Here is a 25,145-nt window from a genome sequence, read left to right on the forward strand (position 1 = left end):
TAATAAAATCGCGTATGTTACGTATGCTGCCGCATCTCCAAGACAGTTAGACCGAAGGCAGAGAACAAGACGTAGGTGTCGCAGTCATAGTCGTAGGGTAAGGCAGAGAAAAACGTCGTAAGTCGTATATGTTGTAGTATACTATTCTAGACTCTAGAGTAGTAGTATATTACGACTTACGTTTTTCTCTGCCTTACCCTACGACTACGACTACTACACATAGAAATATGTATAAGATATTTTTACAAAGATTTTGTATAACTTGTATAGTTCCTTTATATTTGTTTGAATATTTATTTCTCTGATTTTTGTATAATTTTTACTTTATAAAATAAAATACTTTTAATTTTTTATTTTTATGTTTATTTTTATTTCTGAATCTAAATATTTGAAATTAAATTCAAATATTAGATTTGTTTATATTTTGTTTGTTGTAAAATGTATTTCTACTTTTTTTCTACTATTTCTAATTCTACTATTACAATGTATTTCTACTTAATTAAATTAAAATTAAAAATGTATCAAATGTTACTACAAAAAGTCGCAAATAAAATTAGATAATTTTATTTTTAAAAAATTACTTTTATTAGTTTATGATTATTTTTCATAATTTACATGTATATTTTAATCTACTTTTTAATTAAATATCAAGATTGAGTATAAATTAAAAAATTTTGAACTAAATATAGTTAATAGTTTATAGAATTAATTTATTTTATTTTAAAATTGTATGAACAAAAAACCAATTTTATCAAAAGTTATGTAAAATTAAATTAGAAAGTCATTTTAAAAACGCATTATTTATATTAAATTAGAATATCGTAATTTTTTAAAAATTATCTTAGTAAAATAATGAAACAATCACAATTTAAACACAAAAATAATTTAAACCAATAATAATACGTATGCCAATTCAAATTGCCGCGACAAGATGGCGGTATCTGGAGCACATTTCTTATTGGTTGTTAGACCCATATGCGCAAGAGCACACCTTGTATTCTTCCACCATGGTCGCATATACACATTTTATATATACATATATATATATATATATGTATATATAAAATATATATATATATATAATATATATAATATATATAATGTGTATATAATGTGTATATGCGACCGTGAATATGGAAACCATGAGTAGAACGTACAATTGGGTCCGATCTTGCTCAATGTACGCAAGGCCCAATTGACAGACAAGGCCCAGGTGGAGAAAATGTCACCTTGGGTATTCGTATTATTGAGCACTCCCATAAACACTACCCAGCAATATCCTAAATTATAATTCATGATATTGTTGCGTGCGTCGCCCGGTATACTCCGCGACCGCGACTCAGCTGTTCGAAGACGGATCAATACTATTGATTTCCTGGACCGAGCGTTGTCAGCTGACGAGCGCTTGACAACGCGTGTAAACAACTAGTCGAATCTCGGTCTCGAGCCTTGTCGGACGCGTAATAAAGCTGCTTGGTTTTTACAGTTATAAAAGTGTCTTTCATTTCCGCGGCGCGCACGCTCAAATATTCTTCTGTTAGTCTTTGTTACCGTGAATCTGCTGTTATTTCCTCTTTGAAGCTTTTCAGGGCCCAAATACTGCTTTAAATGGAGTTTGGCCCATGAGAACTTTTTATCAGGAAGTTGAACTGGACCTTTTCCTAAAATTTCATCTAAATCCGTCAAGAGCCCATTTTCCGTACAATTGGTGCGGGATCCTTTAGCATTGAGGAATTTAGTCTAGTAGTAGAAAAAATATAAGGCAAAATCTAGCTCAAGAAATCAACAAAGCACAGGCACACGTGGTCCATTATTTTAGGCTCATAGACTACATGTACCTGTGCCACATTATTAGCAAAACTAATAGCGAATTTGGTTGCTTGCACTAGTGCGCACTGAGTGTATATTAAGGCTTATTTATAGTCAATTTTTATATTTAAGAATCATCTTAAATTTTTCTTAAATTACTTCTTAACCAGTAAAATGATCTATACAACATCCATAGAATTATTTTTTTGGTTAAATAATTTTTGAACATGTATTCTTAAATATAAGAATACTGATGTAACAAGCCTTAGTGCGCTCAGTGCGCACTAATGCAAGCAACCGAATTCGCTATAAGTTTATCATTGTCTGACTGTCTTTCATAATTCTCATTTGATTATTAACTAGTTGTTTCATACCTAGACTAGATATTATTATTCGTAATTTATTTGTGTAAAATGAATCTATCTTAAAATCTATGTTAAAGTCTCCTACTATACATTCTCCTTTTATCACCAATTCTCTACAACTTCTTTTAAGACTTCAGAAATTGGCCATCAGAGGCACTCGGTGATGATATACTATCATCAGCGCGCCTTTATAGCGCACTTATATTTAATCCATATCAATTCATATTTAATGTCTTCTCTTAAGTATAATATTGCACCTTCTGTACCTCTGTTCTCTCCATTACATCTGATTATCATAAACCGGCACATTCACTTCACTATCTTCTATTTCAGACGTCAGCCTCGTTTCGGACAATGCTGTAACTGCTGGATGAATCTTCTTTATAACTTGCTTATGTATTTTATTTTTATGCGCTATCAACTTCGCATATTCATATACAGTATTAGTTTTTCTTCCTTCTGTGATTGCTATTTTGTATTCTCCCAGCTGGCCCTTCCCTTCTTTTTGTAGAACCTCTTGAACGTCGGACATTCCGGCTCAATGCATCATAATCATCTTTTATTTTCAGGTTGTATGTCTGGTTTTTATATATACAATTGATACATTTCTTCTTATTTGTTATACATTTGTTTGATTTGTGATTACCTACACATTTATGACACGTCCCATATCGCGTACAGTAATTCGCAAAATGTTGGTAGTTCCAGCATTTAAAGCATCTCTTGACATTGATATGATTAAATACAGGACATCTTTTCCATCCTATATTTGCCTTTCTTTGGCTCAACATTAATTTGTGCTTTTTCCATCTAGTCAATTATTATGGCGTTTGGTAGTCAGAGGCAGAATGTGCCTCTGACTACCGAACGTTACACTAGTCTTTAACGTTTTTTCAAATACTCTGTGTGTTGTTGCTTGTTTTAATATTGTGTTTTTAAGATCTGGGATCAACATATGTAAGTTACAGTTTTCTACAATACGCATATCAGTTATGTTATTCATAATACGTTTTCCATTGCTTTTGATCTTATAGATTTATTTTAATATGAAAACCGACTTACGAAAAAACTTCATTATTTTTCATTTTATTAGTCATTTAATTGTATTATTTATTGGTTCACACGTTTTTATTTATTGTGACATTTTGATACGAAATGCGCTGCTTTATTGGTCATCTTTTTTAACTGTTTAATTTTTTTTTGTGTTCATTATTTCATTTATGTTTAAGTTCATACATATTGGTAATTTATTATGACTGATGAGGACTAACAAAGGAACGGACAGAACTGTCCCTCACCGATTTTAATGAGCTTTAGATATGTTGTAGAACATGAAAAAATATTAGACCCATATTTTTTTAGCAGCGTATTTCGACGTTTAGGGGTTGAAACCACCCCTCGAAAATACCGTTTTTTCGTTTTTGGCGAATATCTTTGAAAATATAAGGTTTATGAAAAAATGATTTATACAAAAGTTTTATTTTATACTCTTTACAATAGTATATTTAGATTTTTCAAAAATTTCAAACTTTTTAATTTACCGCACCCCCGATCTTTTTTTTCAAAATTTTGAAAATTTTGTAAGGACAAAAATTAAAGAGCATTAAAAGCCAAATCCATCCAATATAATAATATATGGGTTCCATGATTCTCAATTATTGGCAAAACTAGATGATAATCTCGTGCTATAGGCGCCGCGCTAGAAGTTGCGTTATTTCTTTAGTCGCGTCACATTTAATAACTGCCTCTTCTGCGTATATTTTTACATTAGAACATTAAAACCTTAATTACATAATACTCAACGTATTACACGATGTAAAGTATAAATGCATAGATATAACAAAAGTAGCATATATATATACGTATGTGCGTACGTACATTTTCATTGTTACAAATGCGAATGTAGATTAATATAAAGTGGGATAGCAGGAGGATAGTAAAGATAGTAATCGAAGAATAGTAAGTAAATAAAGAAGGGGAGAGATTGTTAGAATTTATAAAAAAAAGAAGATGGTTTATTATGAACGGGAGTATAGAAGGGGATGAGGAAGGGGAATGAACGTACACAGGAGCAAGAGGGGAATTTGTAATAGACTACGTGTTAGGAATGAAGAGGTAGTGGAGCAGGTGACAAAACTAGAAATAGGTGAAAAATAGATTTGGATCACCATTCAGTGGTAGTTTGGCTAATGGGAAAGGAAGTTAAGAAGAGAAGAGGAAAGGCTAGATCAGGTAGATGGAATAGGGGGATATGGGATGAGATGGGAAGGGAAAGATTCAGGCAAGGTCTAAGGGACATGGAATGGGGAGGAGAGGATATTCAAAAGACGATGAATGAAGTGGAGAAGAAGATTAGGAATATTTTGAAAGAATCAGTAGAGGAGAGGAGGGGAGAAAAAGTGGGAGGAAAGGGTGGGACACAGAGTGCGCGATAAAAAAGAGGTAAGAAGGAGGTTAAGAGAATGGAAAAAAGATAAAATAGGAGGGGACATATACAGGGACGGAGGAAAGAATATAAGGAGCTATGTAATAAGGAAAAAATCAGAGCAGAACGAAAGATGGTAAAGGGAGGTCGAAGAAGCGGTAACGGACAGACAGGTATGGCAGGTTGTAAACAAGGATAGAAAGAGAAGAAGGGGATAATTGGGGGATAGAGGTGGAGGAATGGGAAGGATATTTGGGGCCTATTGGGGGGAATAGAGAAAAAAGTGAGATGGGGAGGGAGAAAGAGGTTAGGGGAGGAACGGAAATAGGATAGAAATAGATAGAGTAATTAGAAATTAAAGAAGGATAAAGCGATGGGGATAGATGGGATTCCAAATGAAGTGTGGAAATACGGAGGAAAAGAAATTAAAGATGGGTATGGACAATACGTAACAGGGTCTGGGGGGGAAGGATGGCAGAGGAATGGAAGAAGGGGGTGGTAGTACCGGTACTAAAAAGGGGCAATGAGATAAAGTGGGGGATTATAGGTGTATAACGATAATGCCTTCTTTGTACAAAATACGTGACGATATTAGTAGATAGGATGAGAAAGGAAATTGAAGGAAGAGGGCTAATACCGCCAAATCAGACAGGTTTTAGGAAGGGACAATAGACAACATTTACGTGCTAATTATTTGGTAAACAGGAAATTAGTAGAAAAGGAGGAAAGCTAATAGCATTTTTTGTAGATCTGAAGGCAGTATTTGATTCGGTAGATAGGATGGAAGTGATAAAGGCAATGAGGGAAAGGGGGATAAGAGAAGGACTAGTGGATATGACAGAGGAGGTATTAAGAGAAACAAAAAGTAGTGTGAGAATAGGAAGTAAACTTAGTGATAGCTTCTTGGACGGCGGAAGGACTGAGACAAGGGTGCCCACTAAACCCATGTTGTTTAACATGTTGATAACAGATTTAGAGGAGGAACTAGGAAAAGTCAGGTGGGAAGGAGTAAGGCTGGGGGAAAGAGAAGATACACGCACTGATGTACGCAGATGACATAGTAATGTTAGCAGAGGATGAAGAGAGCATGAGAAGTATGATAAGTAGATTAGAGGGATACTTAGAGAAAAAAGGATTAGAATTAAATGCAGAGGAAATCGAAGATAATGAGATTCAGGAAAGGAAGGGGTAGAGATTGCAAAGCGAACTGGTAAGGTAGGAAAGGTAGGAAAATGGAAGAGGTAAAAGAATGCATTTATCTAGGATACAAATTTAAAAGAAACGGAGGGCAGGAGGCGCAAGTAAAGGATAGAGTAGAGAAGGCGGCGAGAATAATGGAACAAGTATGGGGGATAGGGAAAAGGAGGTTTGGTAAGGATTGGAAAAAGAGAAATTTAGGTGTTCAACAAGTTGGTAGGGACAGTAGCAAGCTATGGGGTATAGAGTTTGGGAGAAGAAGAAGGAGAGGGAGAATTTAGAAAGGCTACAGGAAAGGTATTTGAGGTGGGTGTTAGGAGTAGAGGGAAGAACACCGGGATATTTGGGTTAGAGAGGAGCTTCAGAAGGAAAAAATGAGGAGAGAGGCAGGGAATAGAACATGTAGGTATGAAGAGAAATTATTAGAAAGGTAGTGTTCTGGCTAGAAGCTGCTTAGAAGAAATAAAGGAAAGAGCAATAAAGGCGAGAGGATTATCAGAGTGGAGAGATGGAGAGAAAGAGATTTTTATCATTATTATCATTATTATCATGTATTATATTGAATGTGACATTAAGGTAATATTTGATATACATTTGGTTAAAATTTTATGAACCCCACAAAACAGGCAATTTTTGTGGTCACTTTTTCTGCAAGAAACAAACAAGAGATTTTTTTTACTTATTTATTTTTAAATGGGATTTTTGAAATATTAATCAAGCCTAAAATTTTGTACAGGTGCCAACCATAAAACCAATGGAGTTGATGGTTAGAAGCATCACCAAGGAGAATATTTGCTAATGCACACAACTTATCATATAAACAGTATAAGTGTTAACAGTGATCAAGAAACATACCTCAGTGCTGATGATCTTAGAATTAATCTTTGGCATCTTGAGATAACTGACCAGAGTTTTAGTATCCTTTCTTCTGTATAATCATGCATTAATATTGTTTTACAATTTTTTTGTTTTGATAATTTTTTGCATTAATTCAGAATATTAATTTAATTATTAGTTATAGAAATTATTAGTTTTTAAAATATATAATTTCCTAACCATAGTGTAGATATAGTAGACATTAAGCCAACTAATATGGAAGAGTTAACGGAAGTCATAACTGCAGCGGAATTTCATCCTGCCGAATGCAACGTGTTGGTATACAGTAGTAGCAAAGGAACTATTAGACTTTGCGATATGAGATCTGCTGCTCTCTGCGATCAGCACAGTAAGCTTTTCGAGGAGCCTGAAGATCCAACTAATAGAAGTTTTTTCTCAGAAATTATTTCAAGTATAAGCGATGTAAAGCTTAGTAATTCCGGAGATATATGATTATAGAGACTACCTCAGCGTAAAAGTATGGGACTTACAAATGGAGACAAAACCAATCGAATGTTATCCCGTAAGTTATACATTATGTGATACTTTATAATGAAAACGATACGTGTACATGCACCGGCAGAAATGTAGTCCCTCGGAGTCCAGCGCGGCGATCACCCACACACACGAAGCGCCGTACGTGTTACTAGGCGCGCGGTGAAGTGGAGACGCGGAGGAGCAAAAAAAGTGGGGATCGCGCCGGTTTGCATCTTCACCAACGCCACACCGCTCAGAAGGATAGAGTTATGAGTGAGAAGACGTGATACCGATTCGCTGGTGTCCATATCTGTTTCACTCGCACTCAATACTAATGACGTCTTTTGCTTGAGTGCGAGTGAAACAGATATGGACACCAGCGAATCGGTTATCACGTCTTCTCACTCATCATAACTCTATCCTTCTTGAGCGTGTGGCGTTGGTGAAGGATGCAACACTGGCGCAATCCCCAATTTTTACGCCGAGGGACACCATTCTGCCGATGCGTGTACACGCAAGCATTGTAAACAATTTAAAAAGGTTAATAATTTTAACTTATAAGTTAATTTTAAATAAATTAATAAACTTAGTTATAAAATATTTTTAAAATACAAAATCTGGATTTGAATTTATTAACTTCTTTCCAGAATTAAAAGGGCATTGTAGGATAAGCACGTATGTGCTGCCTCCGCACGGATTTGATTGAGATTTTTACAAAAAGTTGGCATCGATGTGAAATTAAATTTCCTCAAGTATTATATATGAAAAATACTTTTTATGTGAGTTATGGGGAAAAGAAGAAAAATCAATAAAAAAAATTTAAAACGGCTGACCGATTTTGATAAAAAAAAATATATGTATGGGTTTCAATCCCACAATGTTATAAAAAAATTACAGAATTTTTTTTTTAAATATGGGTTAAAATTTTTTTGAATTTTTTTTATTGGATTCAGATGGGGTACTATCACCATTTTTGTAGAAAAAAATCTATGACTTCCTTAGTATGACATACTTAAATTTCAAAATAACGTTTACATACACATATATATATATATATATATATATATATATGTATGTAGTACCCTTTCGGTTATTTATATATATATATGTGTGTGTGTGTGTGTGTGTGTGTGTGTGTGTGTGTTGTGGGTGTGTGTGTGTGTGTGTGTGTGTGTGTGTGTGTATTTCGTTATTTATATACATATATACATAATGTGTACGTATATATTATTAAATATATATGCAGGGTGGTTGGCTCAAACGTACAAATCTTATAAAAAAAAATAAAGAGCATCGAGATAAGTACAACGAACGGGAAACAATCGGAATGGACTGCATAAAGTTTTGAGAAAAATTGCTAAGGTATGCGAAAAAACGCGCAGTGGACGGGCATCGCGGGCCTCAATCATCCTGTATATACATTATCCAAACAAAATGACCTTTTTAAAAAGGTAAAAAAGGGCGTGAGATATATATATATATATATATGTATATGGTGTGTGCGTGCGTGTGTGCACATATACATATATTACAAAAATTTAAGATAATACTTTGGATAAAATTCAATTAACAAATATCAACAAATTATTCTTCTTTATTCTATTCTTGTATGGGTGCAGTCAATACTTTAATTATGAATATGACCATTGATCAAAGAATACTAATAGGGTAGATGTTTTAATTCATAGAAATATCTATTATTATAATTGGCGCAAAATATTTTGATATCATTTTTGTAGTTAATGTGTATTACTTAGGTTGAATTTATCCACAGTATTATCTTAGATTTTTGTAATGTATATCCATATATATATTAGGTGTACAAATAATTTCCGCCGTTTTTTATCAAAAATTGGGCATTTATGATTTCAACCGATATGAAATTGCTTGTTGAGTCACCCCTAATGTAAGTGCAAGTTCTTGCGTTTGGTACGAATCTTGATCCTATAATGCTTTTAATTTCACGTCTTCATACACTTTCGGCCTTCCGCTACGTTCTTTGTCTTCGATGTCAAATTCACCGTTCTTAAACTTTTGAAACCACTCACGACAACTTTTCTCACTAAGGTAGCCTCACCATATGCTTCTACAAGCAACTAATGCGCCTCAGCTGCAGATTTCTTCAAATTGAAGAAGTAAATCAAAAGTTCTCGCAAATAACGCTTATTCGGCTCAAAACTCGACATTTTTGCACACAAAAGAATATATTATACTGATAAAATTCATTAATATTTCAAGGTTATGTTGTTGACAGATGTCCAACTTTACGATAATGGCATTTTACATCTGACAATTTTAACCATAACTTACTGGTGGTGCCAACTTTTGTCAAACGGCAGAAACTTATTTGTACACCTAATATATATATATATATATATTTATGTTTACTCTTCGGATCATTTTGAGACTTAAATATGTCATACTAGGAAAATCATAGATTTTTTCTATAAAAAATGATGATAGTAATCCCATCTGGATTCCATAGAAAAAAATTTAAAAGGTTTTGGCAATTTTTTTACTCGTATTTTTTGAAAAAAAATTCCGTAATTTTTTTATAACATTGTGGGATTGAAACCCATACATATATTTTTTTTATCAAAATCGGTTCAGCCGTTTTAAATTTTTTTTATTGATTTTTTTTCTTTTCCCCATAACTCTCATAAAATTATTTTCAGATATAATATTCGAGGAAATTTAATCTCACATCAATGTCAACTTTTTGTAAAAATCTCAATTAAATTTGTGCGGGGCAGCACACACATGCTATGCCATTTATTTATGCAAAAGAAAGAAAATTGGAAGCAGCATTTTTATATAAAAATCAAGATTTTGTCAAATATTTTATATAAACATAATTACAAATAAAATATATATTATTTAATTATTTATTTTATATTTGTGTTATTATTTAGAATGAACTAATTTTCAAAAAGTATGACATTTTAAAGTAATATAAATAACCTTTCAAAAAATTTTAAATTTTGTTTTACTTAAATTTATTCTTTGCAATTTTAATTAGGTTAATTTGTTGTTTGTACAACTTTGTGTGTGCGTGCGTTTCTTCAAAATTATTGATGATATTGAAATTTTGATGAAAATGGAATGGTTTGTTTGAGCAAACTTTGGTCGCTTTTTTTAGTTAGTGCTAAACAGATTTGAAAGTCACTATTATTTAAAAAAGTGATTTTTTAAATATAATATATCTCCAATTATTCTGCATATTATTGTATTTTGTATTAAGGCAAAGTTACCAAAAAATCAATAGTTTATGGGATATTTTATATTTTATTCTGATAATAACATAAATACAAAATGTCTTGTAAAATGATTAATTTCTTGATAATTGTACCTTAATATTTTATGTACAGAAAAATAAGAATAAATCCAATTAATATTTAAAAAATACATATTTACTTTATACATTTATAATTATTAAAAAATTAATCTGTTTGCAAAATTTTTTTTTCGAAATTTGGCATATTGCAAATTATTTTTTTAATAATTTTTAAAACAATTTTTTGATAATTTTATCTTAATACTTATAATAATAATAATAATGTTATTGCTTATCCCTTGCGGGGTACAAGCAGACCTCCGCTCCGCTTACAATCAGTCTTCGCTTTCTCTGTACTTAAACTAATATCCGCCGCTTGACTCACATTCACATTCGCATTCGCTTGAGAGAGAGAAAGAGCATTCATACCTCTATTCCCATTCACACTTGGACCTCCGCTTCCGCTGCACACTTCTTCCATTCCATTTCTTTTACATTCATCCATCCACATGCGCCTCTACCTTCTTTTCTTCCCTTCCCTTTCCCCCTCCCTCCTCTTCCATCCTCCTATCCTCCCTTAATCTATCTAACTTTTCCATCCACCACTCTCCTTCCTCCTCCTCCCCCAATATTTCCTCCACCATCTCCTGCCAACCTTTTTGTACCCCCCAATCTATACACTCTTCCCAACATGCTCCCACGTCTCCTCCCCCCATCCACACAACCTACATGTCCTACTATCCTCCTCCTCCCAATATCTCTCCCCCCCTCATTACTCCCCTAAACCTATACCTTGCCACCCTCTGCCATCTTTTCTCCTCCCAATTCCTTTTAAATATTCCGGAATCCCCTCCCCTTTTACTCTCCAATACCACCCATTGTACTTTGAATCCCTAATTCCCTCCCATCTTTCCTTTCTTTGTTTTTCCCTCTCTCTCTTACCATCTCCTCTCCTCTTAGCCTCCCTTTCTCCCTTAACCTCTCCACCTTCTCCACCTCCCATCCCCTCTTTTATAAAATTTTTTCCTTCTTCCCACCTCGATTTTGCCTTGCCTCCCTCGCTTTCTTCTTTATCTCCGTCCAACATCTCCTTGCCAGCTCTCCCTCTCCTCCTTCTTCTAACTTCTTTCATATCCCCATGCTCTCATTCTCGCTCTTCCCTCCAATCTATCCCTTTGCAATTCTTCTCTTATCATATATCCTGGAACACTTCTCTCTACTCCTAACATCCATCTCAAGTATCTCTCCTGCAATCTTTCTATCCCTATTCTCATCTTTCATCCCCAAATCTCTACTCCATAACTTACCACTGACCACACCAACCTATCAAATAACCATAGCCTTCTTCCCCAATCTCTTCCAAACCTCCTTTTCCCTATTCCCCAGATCTGTCCTAAAATAGCCGAACCCTTTTTTACTCTTTCTTCTACATGTCCATCCTGTTTTCCATTTGCCAACAACGTGTACCCCAAGTATTTAAACCTATTTACCTCCTCTAACTTCTTTCCTTTCCATCTCCAGTTTACCTTCTTCTTTCTCCCCCCACCTTTTTTACATCTCATAATCTTTGTTTTTCTCCGTATTTACTTCCAACTTCTTCCCATCCAGATAACTCCAATTTACCCATCATTTCTTTTATTCCCCTCTTCATCCTTCGCTATTAACACCACATCATCTGCATACGCCAGCGAATATACTTTCTTTCCCCCCAATTCAATTCCCCCCCCATCCTCCTTTCTCTAATTCTTCATCTATATCCGCTAAAAGTAAGGTAAACAGGCACGGACTCAACGGGCATCCCTGTCTTAAACCCCTTTCTGTCCAAAACTTTTCCCTCCCGTTTTTCCTACCTTCACCCTGCTTCCTGTCTCCTTTAGCACCTCTCCACATCTCTTGACTAGCCCCTCTCTTACTCCTCTCTTTCTCATTGCTGTTATCAAAACCCTCTCTATCTACCGAGTCAAAAGCCGCCTTCATGTCTACAAATAATAAAATTAGTTTCCCCCCCCCCCCCCCTCTTCTCTAATTGCCTGTTTATCAAATAGTTCAAGACATACACATTATCCACTGTACCCCCATCCCCTTCTGAACCCTGCTTGACTCGGCGGCAAAATACTCTTCTCTTCTAACTCTATCCTTAACCTTTCTGCCAATACTGCCGTGTACACCTTATATGTCGTTTGCATTAACGTTACTCCTCTGTACTCCTCCACTTTTACCCTTTCCCCCTTTTTCACTATAGGTACTACTATCTCTTCTTTCCACCTTCTGGCCAACCCTCTCCTTTCCATACCCTATTACATAATTTCCACAAACTAGTCTCCAACTCTTCCCCTCCATATTTCCACACCTCATTCGGTATCCCATCTTCTCCCGTTGCTTTCCCAACCTTCAAACTTTTCACTACTCTCCTTATCTCTTCCCTGCCTGTTTCCTTCTCCTCATCCTCAACCCTCTCTCCTACCCATTCCATCCTTACCCTCTCTTCCACCCCTCCCAACAGCTTCCTAAAGTAGCCGTCCCATTCTTCTATTTCTATTGACTCATCCACCCTCCCTCTCTTTTTCCGCTCCCTATTTACTATTTTCCATACCTGCCCCTCCGAACCTTGCCCTCCCTACCTCCTTCTCCCACTCTTCTTTCTCCCTTTCCTTCTTTTCCTCACATAATCTCTTGTATTTCCCCTTTTCCCTCCTGAACTCCCTCCCCATCCCCTCCCTTTCTTTTCCACCTCCTTAGTTCACTTCTCACTCTCCTCTTTCCCTCTCTACACTCCTCATCCCACCATCCCTTCCTCCCCCCCAACCCCTTTCTTTACCATGCTCTCCATAGCCTCCTCTATCTTTATTTTCAATCCTTCCCCATTCTTCCTCCACCTCTATGTCCCCCGAATTTATAACCCCATACTTCTCCGCAAACCTTTTCCTCCCTTCCTCCGACCATACTACTTTCTTCCTCCCTCTATCTTGTTCTTCTCTATTCCTCCCCTTTTCCCTCTTCCTTTTAACCATACCGACACTGGCTGATGATCCGAATCTATTTTATCCTCCACCTCCATTTTAATCAACCTTTCTTTTATTTCCTCGTTCCCGATCACGTAATCAATTACCGATCCTTCTTTCCATCCCACATGCGTCCATTCCCCTCTCTCATCCTCTTTTACATCTCCATTTATAATCGCGTATCCCATCTCTCCTATAAACCTACAGAACTTCCTCTCTTCACTATTCACCGTAGCATCTCTCGATTCTCTCTTCCCCTCACCTTCCATATATCTTCCCCCCCTCTCTACCCGTCCTTACATTGAAATCTCCTCCTATAATCATCCTTACTCCCTCCTCTCTCCCCTCCATCCACCCTTTCAACGACTCCATTTTAGCTTCTAGGTCTTATTTATGTTGTACCCCTCGTTGTGAGTACGATTTTGGGATCGCTGCCAGAGATCTCGCGAGGAAGGTATTTCGTCACATACACCGTTATTTGTCTTGAACACTTTTATTCTTGTATTCAGTTACAATAGTTAGATCGCGACCCCCGCAAGGCAGAGTGTCGCGTCTATTAGCTCGTGTCCACGACCCCGCAAAGCAGAGTGTCGTGGTTGTATATTTACAATAAGTTATCTCGGCGATACACGACCCCCGCAAAGCAGAGTGTCGTGTGTAGTCTTAGTTTGTCTACTTCGAATTGACCCGATCCTCACCTTCTTTCGCCGGTTTATATATCCGATAATTCGGTAGTTGGATCGAAAGAAGGGGAGGATTGCGTGAGGGCGTAAATCGGTCAGTATTCCAAATTATTGCTTAGACAGCAAGTGCTGTCTAAGGAGCATTGCGCTAATTGTTGAGCGGATTGCGTGAAACCTCGCGCGATGCGCTCGATGCTGACTGCAGCTGACCGACTTACGTCATCGTGTTACTGACACCTTATCGTTATGAGTGTGTCACTCATAACATTTACATATACTCCTATCACCCTCCACCATTCATCTCCTAGACACATTTTCCTTACCAACACCCCCCTCTATCTCCCCCCCTGCCCACTTCTATCTATCTTTATCCCCTTTCTTATTCCTATTACCATCCCCTCTTTTGCCCTCCCCCTTAATCTTCCTCTACCCGCCCACTGTGCATCCCACGTGTAACTCTTCGGTAACCTTTCCTTCACTTTACCCATCCTCCCTTATCCACCCACGTCTCACTCATTACAATTACATCCCAATCCTTCAAACCTTCCCAGAAGTCTTTGTCCTTATTCCCTAACCCTGCTACGTTCCAAAATCCTACTTTATATTCCCCCCCTCCTGCTCCTCCCCCCTCCCTTTCTCCCCTCTCCCCTCCCTTCCTTCCCCTTTTCCTCCCCTCATACCGCCTCTCCTTACTCGTTTTCCTTATCTCCAAACTACATTTCTCCTATCTCATCCCATATCTTCATTTTCCCTTTTTCCCTCTCTTTATCTGCTTCCCTTTCTATTTTCCATCTCGCTCTCCTCTCTTCTCTCGTTAAATCGTCATCTATCCTCTCCCTTCTACCTTTTAATCTCTTCTTTGCCTCCATCACCCTCTTCTTACTCTCTAAGCTTCCTAACTTCACTAACATCATCCCTCTCCCCTCTCTATCTACCCCCCCTACTCTCCTTACCTCCCTTAGGCTCTCTTCTATACCCATTTCCCCCCATAATTCTTTTATTGTCTCCTCCACCTTTCCCTCTCCTATCTTAATTCCTTTGACTATTATATTATTTCTCCTTGTTCCCTCTCCCTTTTGTCTAACCTTACTTCGAAATCTCTCATTCTTCTTGTTATCCCCCCTTCCCCCCTCCTTTTCTTCCATTTCTCCCCTCTTCTTTTAAAATTTCCCTCCTTTTATCCCCCTCCTTCTCCAATTTCTCTTCTAAGTCTTCTATTCTTTTTTCCATCAACTCTATCCTATCCCTCATTTCTCTTCTTTCCTCCTCCCACCTATTTTTTAAATCTACTATCTGTTTCTTCAGCTCTTCCTTTCCTTCGTCCATTTTCTTTCCCAACTTTCCTAATTCCTCTAATATTTTACCCAAATTGCCCCCCCCTCTACACTCATTTATCTCCGGTGACCCCTTTCCTATCCTGCTTCTTTTAAGTATCTCCTCCTCCTCCATTAATTCCATCCCCTCCTCATCCTGCTCTCGTTCCTTCCTTTTTCCCCTTGTCAACATTTCTTCTATGCTATTCATGCTTCTTGTTCTTTTCTTAGTCAGTCTTTTTAAATTTGTCGGCCACCCCTTTTTTTTCGCTACATCTTGTTTTTCAACCCTCCCTCCCTTTCTCCCTCTTCCCCCACCTGTTCCTCTCCTAATCCCTCCTTCTCTCTATTTTCGTTTTCCGCCATACCCTCCTTATTGTTCTTCTAACTTACTTACTTCTTTCTATACCGCTCTCCACGAACTCACTCGCCCGCCTCTCTAACTCTCCGCCCGTCCACTCGCGCCGCTCGTGTCTCCCTTCTACTCGCTACTCCTCTTCGCTTGCCTCTCTCTATCCCTTACTTTCTCTATGTTCTCTAACCTGCCCACTCACTTCTCTTTCGTCTCTAATTAACTAATTACTATTTTCTCCGCTCCTACTCTTCCTCCCCTACTCCACCCAACGTACCTTCTCTCACTGCCACCCCTCTCGCAATTATTCTCTGCTTCTTAACCACCTTACTCATTCGCTCTTTTATACGCCACACACACACCTGTCACTCTCTACGACACCGGAAACGGAAGTCTCTTAATACTTATATATACAGAATAATTAAAGGAAAAATTATCATTTTAATTTTAAAATTGTTATTATTTTTATATCTTTTGGCACTTTCATCTTAAAAAAAATAACGTGAACAAAACACGTTTCGAATCTGCTCTACTTTTATGTAAAAAAATGTTTTTGTTACACGTGCGTCGAAAACGATCCTTTTCGTGGCCCTCTACGGCCAGAAAGTCATTAATTGTGCACGGGCAGTTTTCTTCATAAGTAACTTTCCCCTATCGATCAATCATGCGGAAAAATGCAGAAATCATTTCCGCATGGCTATCCCCCTAAATCCGTACGATTGATTATTTTGTCACACATTCTTCTTTATTCCGACACTCGAGTCGTATTACAGACATGTCATTTCTCGACACGCATATCAATCATGCATATCATTGAGAAGATTTTGTATGTATTTTTTTTTATAGATTTGGAAATCCTTTTCTAAAATTAAAGTACACGTATTAATATCGTCATATGAACTGGATTTTATACTGAGAATAAACAAAATGTTTTTCAGACTACTCTTTTTCTAATTTATATCTGAATTTGCAATTATAAGAAGTTCATAAAACTAATTTTTTTTCTAAACTTTTAATCTTAGTTTGAATTGCACGATATTGTTTGTATATGTTGTCTCTAGAGGAATATGATTTTATTTTATACATATATATTGTAGATTTTGTATATTAAGCAAATATTGTGATCAAGTGACAACTCTACGTACTAAAAATGAAATTTTTTTGTTTTTGATATTAACTCGGCCGTATTTTCCTAGATTTAGGTATTTTAATTCTGTAAAAGAGTTTTGCGATTCTATAAAGCCAATTAAAAGATTAGTTTAATTTAAAAAATATCAGTAAAACATACGACTTTAGGATCCTCTTAACCTTAAATAAATAACCTAGGAATCCTCGGAAACTTAAAGGGAAAGAAAGGTGGCACCTCCTGGGCTACCAAGTCCAAAGAAATGACAGAGAAAACGAAGACAACAACAGCATAGGAGCGGGAGGAGTAGCCATATGCATCAGGAATCAAATACCGTATAAAGCAAGAAAAATACAGTATCAACCACCACATACAGAAGTAACGGGAATAGTTATTAAAACACAGGACGACAGCGCCAACATCTCCATTATCACCGTATACAGAAAACCAGGCATCCTTCTGAACCACAGGCAATGGAACACTTTTCTCCAGCAATTTAACAAAGAACAAGCTGTCATAGTGAGTGACTTCAACGCCCACAATAACACATGGAATTGTGATAACAGACAACAACGGAAGTAAACTAGCAGAGATTTGCCTGGACAATAATTTGTACATTATTAATACTGATACCAGAACGTACGTGGGAACACCAGACACGAACTCGTCCAACCTAGACCTCATTGTAGCCACTGCAAACGTCTGCAACAAATTAGAGTATATAACTGGAAGATACATGGAGCTCGGACCATTTCCCGATTGAATGCAAAATAGTTGCTAATACGAAAATATATATTAAAAAAACTAACAGAATCTTATCCAAGCAAACGAGATGGGATGAATACAAGTCGGAAATGGATAACGCATACAACGAGATTGCTAACACACAGGCAGATGCCTGGACACTGTATGCGATATTGACAAATAGCATGAGACAAGCTGTGATAACCACCACGGGCAATAAGAAAAAAGAAACACAAATAAATATAACAATTTGGATAACAATAAGGACAATAACCCACACAATATAGACACAAATAATAGAAAAAACAAAAAGCAAGACACCAAAACAGCAAAGAACAGACCGTGGTGGGATAAAGAGTGTCAAGAGGCCATAGACCAAAGAAAGCTGACTCTAAAGAACTTTTGTCGTACAAAAACCCTGACGGATTTCATAGCATACAGGAAAAAAGCGGCAGAAATCAAATTACTATTTGAACACAAAAAAAAGAAAGCCCTGGAAGCGTTTATTGAGAGTATCAATATTAAGCACAGCAGTACATACGTTTGGAAGAGAATCAACGTTTTCAGAAACCCTAAAAGATTTATCGAATGGTACAAATGGCAAACAAAGGACAGAGACACAGTTATCAAACAAGCAATAGAAACATATGGATCGGACTGGGTACCGGCCAAAAAAATTGACAAGATCACAGACAAACAGCCAAATCGACTCAACAACCCAATCACTAACAACGAAGTGAAAAAAGCAATAGCCAGTGTCAGAAAAGACTCAGCCTCAGGAGTGGACAAGATCGATTACAGGATGATCCAGGAACTGCCTACCAAATATATAAATGTCATTAAAAAATGTTCAACGAATTTTTTACAGAAGAAAAAACGCCGCAAACATGGAAACAATACCAGATATTATTTATTGACAAGCCCAATAAAGAAAGCGTAAGACCTATATCGCTATCATCATGCTTCGGCAAGGTGTATGAAAGAATTATAAATGAGAGAATAAATTGGTGGACGGAAAAAAACGGAAACTTTAACATAAACCAAAATGGATTCAGAAGAGGAAGATCATGCCTGGACAACTTAATCAAAATTACAGCACACATCAAAACGGGATTCCACAAAGACCAGAACACTATGGCGGCATTTATAGACGTATCAGCCGCTTATGACAATGTGCTATACGACGTACTCATCAATAAACTGATTCAAATGCGATGCCCCAGCAACATTATCAATGCAGTCAATAACTGGATGTACAACAGACAAGCAGAATTTATCACGGGAGAAGGCAACAGCATCAAAAGAACTTTGTACAAGGGATTACCACAAGGTGCCGTAATCAGTCCAATCCTATATAACATGTACACCAGAGATATTACAAGAAACATACCCAAAGAAGTCAAGCAAATACAATTTGCAGATGATATCGCTATTTATACAACACAGACGACAATCAACACCAGGAAAACACTGATAGAGAGTGCAGCAGAAGATTTACAGGAAGAATTCAATGACATAGGATTACAAATTCAACCGGGAAAAACCAAAATAATAGATTTCAACAGGAAAGGAATATTCAACAGGCAAATAAGCATTAAAATAAACAACAAGGAAATAAAAATGTGTGCCGAAACAAAGTTCTTGGGCATTTGGCTAGACTCCAAACTTAGTTTTGAAAAGCAATGCCAAATTGTAAGAGAAAAAGCCATCAAGGCAAATGGAATACTTAAATACGTCAATATGGTATCGAAAGGTATGGAAGTCAATACAGCACTGCTACTATACAAGAGCCTGGTCAGATCCAGAATCGACTACGGCTACGGCAGTATACCTACCTACCAATAACACAGATGCCATTCAAAAAATAGAAAAGGCCCAATATGTTGGGACCGCCCTGGGATATAGAATTAGCACGCCCACCAACGTAATGTTAGCAGAGTCCAAGCTCACATCCATCAAACTCAGAGCCAAATATCTAGCCAGAAACAACCTACTTAAACATATTAAAACAAAGGATTCAACTCTTGCTGATATAGTACAGGAATGGAACACAGAGGAGGATAAAAGTAGACTTCAAATACCATGGAGACAAAAAAACACAATAACAGATACATGGCAGCGAATCACGAAGGAAAGAAACAATCTAACAATCAACGTCAAGGATGAAATTTTCAACACAGATTACTGGACACTAACAGAAGAAATAAAAGTGGATACAGAAATAGGCACAAGTTACAACAAGGAAAAAATAGAGGAAGCAGAAATACTTCAGGAAATACAAAACAAGTACAACCTCGACAGTGACACAGTCTGGATATTCACCGATGGTTCCAAAAGTCAAAATAATAAATCTGTCGGGAGTGCCTTTGTAGTTAAAGACAGGAATGCGGCATACTGCTCTAGCCTAAATAAAAACAGCAGCATATTTACAGCAGAAATGTGGGGAATTGCCAAAGCCGTGGAATGGGCATACCTGAACATTGGAAACAACAACATTGTGATCCTTACAGATAGTCAAAACTTCCTTAAAGCATTAAAGAATAACAAAATTACGACCAAACATAAGTACTATACAATAGAAACCAAGAAATGGATTACCCGTGTTTCCTATATACAAAACAAATATTATTATGTGTTGGATACCCGCACATAAGAGGTAATGAGGAGGCAGATAGAATAGCAAAACAAGCAACACTACAGGACCATGATCCAGACATTAAGGTACCAATGGCAGATGCAAAAACATTCTTGAAAGAAGAAATACTCAACCATAACAAACAAGAATTACAAATACAAGTACAGGATAAAGGACAATTCTACTTCAAACACTTCTATAAAGTGCAAGACAATACCCCATGGTTCAAAAATTTAAATATACCCAGAAGAGCAGCAGTTCTGTTTAACCGACTGAAAGCAAACCATTTCAATCTCAACACCAGTCTATGGAGAAAAGGTTATATCAGTTCCGCTAGATGCCAGTGCAGCCAGGGAGCCAATACGAATCGGTCAACCATTTTGTGTTCGAATGCCCACAGCACGTACAAGCCAGGACAGAAACAAAGCTTATAGAAAGACTCGAGGAGGAAGAAGCAAGTAAACCAAAAGATGTGTGAAACTGGTTAAAAAAGGCAGAGTTTAACATACTTAAAATAGTCTATGAATTTATTGTAAAAACTGGAAAAATAATATAAACCCGACTACAGAAGCACCTCATATAAATTAAACCATACAAAAGAGGAGAACAAACGCAATACAGCTATCAGTGTCTAATATCTCTACCGGATGAGACACATTAATAAATAAATAAATATATAAAAAAAAACTAGGAATCCTGGGCCAAAAAAACCTGTCAATAATTCGTATCGCATAAACATCGTGTCACATTATATCGCATTAAGCAGTGAAAGTAGTAGTAGTACAGTGTAGTGGAAATAGTGTAAAAATGAATAATTTTTTAAATTGGGGAAGGCTTGCCCCCCACAGACCCTCCACCTTTCGCCCTGAACCACTTCTCGCCTTTACCATTTCTTACGCACTTATAACAAAAAATAGAATGTGTTACTCGTGCGGGTGAATGAATTCGTCTACGGCACGTGTACATTCACTTCCCACACTCATGGGAAATAGCTGATTTTCCGCACCTGTAACATAATTATCTATTTTGTACGATCAATAATTTTGGAGAAAATTACTGGAGATTGGACTGGAATATACCTTGTATATATTCTTAAAAAGAGAACTATTAATACATATGACTATTATATATAATATCTGTAAATTTTTGCTTTCTGTAACAATCTTATTCAATAAATATTTCCTACCTTATTACAGAAAATTATGCGTGTAGATTTATAGAGTCTCTCAAACAAGAGTGTGACTTGTTAGATAAACAGTAAGCTAAAAATTATGTAATATACTTGTAGAGGACGGCCTCTACATTGCAATATAAATAAATATTTGTGTTGAAAATTAGATACTACAAGAAGAGACAATAATCTGAAAAATTGGAGTAGACTTTGTACTCAATGGAAAAACAATTTAATATTATTTAATTAAATTGCCGTCATAATCGCCTGATGCCAATTAAAAATGTATAAGGATTTAACCAGAGGTATTAACAGAAAAGAAAATACGGAGCAAAACAGTTAACAAGATATATTCATCTTATAAAAAAAATACACTGTAAAATTATTAGAAAATTTTTTAATTTTAAATAATAAATATTTCTAAAAATTATGTCACAAATCATGCTTTTATTTGATGGACTGTATGTATTCTATATGGCTCTTACAACTCTTAATATAATTTTGTTACAACAGGTACACGAATACTTGAGATCAAAATTATGTTCGCTATACGAAAATGACTGTATCTTCGACAAATTTGAATGTTGTTGGAGTGGTAATGATTCTGCTATTATGACAGGCTCATACAACAATTTCTTCAGAGTATTTGATCGTACAACCAAACGTGATCTTACTTTAGAGGCAGCACGTGACATTGCTAAGCCAAAAACACTTTTGAAGCCAAGAAAGGTTAGTCACATTTATAAGATATTATTTTAGATACAAAAATTTTAATCATAATAGAGTAGAGTACAGAGAATTTGCATTAAAAAAATATTACATTTTTTTTGCGTTTAATTGTAAGGTAAATGGTATTTTTATTTTTGACTTCTATGATTTATTAAATAGAAAAAAATATTTACATTTTTTAATGTAAAGAAAACAATTTTAATTGATTGATCAGTGCATGATATCACACTTCACCATACTAATGGACAATTACGTATGCGCTATTAATTAGTATTTATCATTGCGATATATCAATATTAAAATAATTTCAATTATTTATAATTTCAAACAAATTAGACTCGGAATTTGTTAAGGCAAATTTTTCGAATTTACCAAAGATATATTTATCTTATCACTCTAAATATATTATAGTTTGGGAATATTTCATACAAATCAACGATACAATGCCCCTAAAATAAAATTAAACTTTATAAATGCAATGCGTACACTTTTTGTGTCAAAATAATAATTTCTTTGAAATTTTATATTGTATATATTACAGTTTGAGAGAAAATTATGAAGCTCAGCGATAGATTAAGTTGTAGTTATGTCTGTTAAATGCATAGATATATGGATGGAGCATAAGCCCACATTTGCCGTAAATTCTTGATTCCAAGATAACTACCAAGATTATCTAAAAATTTTCTTCTCGCGCATACGCATTTGCGTATTTTCCAGCAGACGGCCAATCAGACAATGACAATGCGACAAAAGAAATGAACTGTGTATGCGTGAGGGGGAAATAATTGTCCTCTAACTCCACTTATCTTGGCTTCAAAAAATTAGATAATGCTTTATCTATATATCTATAGTTAAATGTAAAGATTTTTTTCTTATCTAATTTTCGGGGACGAAGAAAAAACAATTTATTCGGCGTAATGATAGTACTTTTACATTTCGATATAAAACACTATTTATATGATTTTGTAAGTTTATTTTTTTCTAAATAGATACTTTCATCTTAAATTAGTGAAGTGTGATGTCATATTTTACCATTTCTGGTGAACTTTGATCTTTCTGAATTGTTTTTAGCATTTTTAAATTATGCAATATTTTAATATTTAATTTTTCGCTTTATTTGCATTAAAAACTCCGAAAAGAATTACAATAAAAATTATATATAAATTGTTAAATATAATTGTTGTTAAAAATTGGGAAAATTTTCTATTGTACATAGACTAATTTGAAGATTTATGTTTACATGTGATTGCGTAGGTATGCACTGGTGGCAAGCGCAAGAAGGATGAAATTAGCGTAGATTGTCTGGACTTTAATAAGAAAATACTTCATACTGCATGGCATCCATCTGAAAATGTAGTGGCTGTCGCGGCTACGAACAATCTCTTCCTATTCCAAGACAAACTCTAGCATATCTGTATGCAAGTATGTTTATAAGATTTCAATTGCATATTAGTAACAGAATTTTAATTAAGACAGATTACACAATTCAACAAAAAGACTAACATTAAAATAAGACTAGTTATTTTCTATAATTTTTGGGGATATTTAATATGAATCTGATTTTCAAATTTTGTCACATTACAATTTTAAAAAATTTACAACTTTCAAAAAAGGTATTTTTATATATTTTATAATTATAATATGTGTTATATTATATATATATATATATATATATATATATATATATATATATAATTATATGTAGCGTGCTCGAGAAGTTTTATTGCAAATCATAATTTTGAAGTTGAATTATAATAGCTTTACTATATGATCATGCTTTTTACAATAGAAGATGAATTATTGACTGCTATCGTATTAAACTGAATAATGAACGATTTATAGATAATAGCGATTTCAGATTACGCGAGTCGACTATACGTCTAAAATGGTGTACAAGCAAATTAAAAACTATCAGTCAAATAATAAATATTATTTATTTATTATTTGTATATATACAAATAATAAATATTTGTATACATATAAGTATACATATTTTTTAATATCTAATTCTCTTACACGGTTTTTTATATGGTTTTTTTTTAAATACAATTTCTTATTGTGCAATAATTATTATTGTATATTTGCCATGTAAAACAGGATATCTATTATATTCATATAGTTTTAATTTCTTATCTGCGAATATTTTTGTGCACACACAATATGATGTAGTATGATGCAATATGACTTCATTATATCAGTTTAATTTTAAATATCGAAAAAATGGATTTAAAAATCTGGTACAATATGGTTTCAGGCAATTCTATCCTACTCGCGCGACTGTCAGTCACCTGCTCATGCACCTACATCTCATCTTTACACACACACACACACACACACACGCACACTCACCCCCCCCCCACATTATATTGTATATATACATATACTACATTTACACATCGGGTTTAGTAACACTGGATTTATAAAACTGGCTAATTACAGCTATTCCTCGGAAGAATGAAATGATTATGATTAGCTAGCTCTAGAAGTGTAGATGTTATTAAACTTATTAAACCTGATTAACCCCTTAAGCGGCATTGACGCCATGTGACGCCGAAAATATTTGTGCCCCAGTGGGCATTGACGTCATATGGCGCACATCGTGCATTTTTTAATTGGCTGGATCGATTTGATAAAAATTGATAGGCAAAGGTTTTTTTGTCGCTAAATATGAATCCAAGATCAAAACTCCAAAATTCAAAATGACGGACCCAAAATGGCGGTCAAAAGTAATCCAAATTTTTCAATTGTTATGAAACCTGATATCCAGCGGTTCCCTGGTTTTTTTGAATCGCTGAATACAAATCTAAGATCAAAATTACAAAATAAAAAATGGCGGTCAAAAGTAATTAGAATTTTTTGATTGTTATGAAATCTAGATATCTAGGAGTTTTTTGGATCGTTGAATACAAATCCAAGATTAAAATTACAAAATACAAAATGATGGATTCAAAATGGGGGTCAAAAGTA

The 25,145-nt window shown here is 35.3% G+C and overlaps 1 pseudogene; it reads left to right on the forward strand.

Moving 5' to 3' along the window:
* The first annotated feature begins 5,831 nt into the window (after nucleotides 1-5,831).
* On the forward strand, nucleotides 5,832-23,625 carry LOC118648040 (annotated as a pseudogene).
* The last annotated feature ends 1,520 nt before the right edge of the window (nucleotides 23,626-25,145 follow it).

Source organism: Monomorium pharaonis, unplaced genomic scaffold (assembly GCF_013373865.1).
Source record: "Monomorium pharaonis isolate MP-MQ-018 unplaced genomic scaffold, ASM1337386v2 scaffold_140, whole genome shotgun sequence".
Lineage (NCBI taxonomy): Eukaryota > Metazoa > Arthropoda > Insecta > Hymenoptera > Formicidae > Monomorium > Monomorium pharaonis.